This window comes from Lactuca saligna, chromosome 4 (assembly GCF_052625555.1).
Source record: "Lactuca saligna cultivar CGN05327 chromosome 4, ASM5262555v1, whole genome shotgun sequence".
Lineage (NCBI taxonomy): Eukaryota > Viridiplantae > Streptophyta > Magnoliopsida > Asterales > Asteraceae > Lactuca > Lactuca saligna.
This window is the reverse complement of record NC_136420.1, coordinates 102,602,279-102,604,281: the sequence shown is the minus strand read 5'-3', so window position 1 is coordinate 102,604,281 and position 2,003 is coordinate 102,602,279. Positions and strand designations below refer to the sequence as shown.

The window sequence follows — 2,003 nt, the reverse complement described above, 5'->3', positions numbered from 1 at the left end:
TGTTGAGCAAGTTGCCCAAGCTTCATTTCAATGTTGTAGATAGATGCTTGCTGATTTCTAAGTATGGTTTTTGTTTCTTGGATTGCAACATCATGATCATTGTGTCTCTTTTCTGAAGCAGCTATAAATTTGGTGAGCATCTCTTCCAAACTTGGTTTTCTTTCTTGTGTCGTCTCCTCTTTTTGGTAAAAACCCCTTCCCTTTTGCTTGTACTTCTCCTCCTTAGCCTTCTTGTACTCATCATAAGGGAGCCACTCCTTCTTCGGTGTACGTCAGTCTTCATCATAACGGTCCCCACTTAAGTAACAAACTTGCACCTTTTTGTTGCCATTTTCATCCAAATTGCAGTCTCTAGTAAGATGAGGCCCATTGCAACTCTCACAACCCACCTGAATAGCATGGATCGTTTGATCCATTTTATCCATCCTCCTATCCATGGTTTTTAGCATAGCCATGACCGCTGACAAGTCTTCAGTAGCTGCATATGCGGCTCCCCTAGCAGGCATCTTTTTGAGCGGGCCTTGATTTGTTGAGCAAGTTGCCCAAGCCACCCCTAGGCAGTTACTTGACTCGCAAGGTCCGCTCACAAAGAAGCCACCCCCGGTGATCAAGGAATTGATTGAATAATTCACAACCGGAGGTGGCTTCTTTGTGAGCGGGCCTTGTGAGTCAAGTAACTGCCTGGTTGTTACATTGACTTCATCATAGAAGATGGAGACTTCTTGTTGGCTATTAAGGTCATGGTGCGGGCAATTCCTTAGCAGGATCTTGTACCTCTGCCAAGCTTCATATAGTGACTCTCCAGCTTGTTGTTCAAAGTTAGCAATGGCCTTCTTCAACTTGGCTATTTTGGAGGGTGGGCAAAAGTGATCAATAAATTCTTCTTTCATCTTGGCCCATGTGGTGACTAACCCGGGAGGGAGTGACTTGAGCCAGTCTTTTGCAGCACCTTTGAATGTAACTGGGAGCATGCGAAGTAGCTGGGTCTCGCGAGGCACATTTGGGACATTGAAGTAATTAGCTACATCATTGACTTCATCCAAGTGCTTGTAAGCATCTTCGTGGTCTTTTCCATAAAAAAGAATTTCCTTTAGTTGAGCGAGTATGTGGCCATTTAGCTCGAAAGTAGCAGTAGCGGGAATTGTGGGTTGCACAAGTCCCGGGCCGGTATCATCGTGGATCCCCTTCTTCCACTAGCCCATGAGAATTTCATCAATGTTATCCATGGTAAGAGCTAACTCATCGTCGGAATCGGAGTCGTGCCCGTATGTAGGTTCTTCTTTCTCCTCGGTGTCGTATTCGGTGTCTTCCTTGATTGGGTCTTCACTTGCTAAAGATGCGCTGGATGCTCCTAATTTGCTACTCTTTTTCTTTCCAAAAACAGTCTTCAAGTTAGACAAAGGTGACTTCTTAGGTGTATTTGAGCTCTCCACGTCCTTGCCTCTGTTCTTTCTCAATGCGGATTTTGGGTCTTCAAACGGGGGTACTAGCGGAGTGTTTGATCCTCTGGTCATGAAAGTCCTGAAATAAAACAAGATAAACACGTAAAAAGAACAAAAAAAAATGCAACTTAACAAAACAGAAAAATAAATGTAAAACAGTAGGCTACTCGCCGAGTAGGTGCGAATGCACTCGGCGAGTAGCTTGTTAAAAACAAAGCTAAAAACATAAACTTTAATAGATTCTAAAACCTAACTACTGACTATTAGACTGAAATGAATTAACTTTGTGCCAGAAAACTCACACAAAGGATCGAAAAAATTAGGAATTAGATTAATTTTTGAACAGTTCCCGACAACGACGCCAAAAACTTGATGTGTGTAAAATGCACTGGTTTTAATCCTACTTTTAAGTTATAAATTTAGCACACAAAGATAGTGAACCTGTCTTTTAGTGGTATAGATGGATAAGTAGAGTGTCGAACTCAGGGAACGGAAATTAAACTAATAATAAATTTTAACTAAGCAATTAATAAAAATAAAGAGTTTTTTCTCTAGTTTTAC

The 2,003-nt window shown here is 41.7% G+C and overlaps 1 non-coding gene across 1 annotated transcript; it reads left to right on the top strand.

Moving 5' to 3' along the window:
* The first annotated feature begins 735 nt into the window (after positions 1-735).
* Positions 736-842, top strand: LOC145044658 (small nucleolar RNA R71). Its single transcript, XR_013681604.1, has one exon. It is a non-coding gene; the product is annotated as a small nucleolar RNA R71 (small nucleolar RNA).
* Positions 843-2,003: the final 1,161 nt, after the last annotated feature.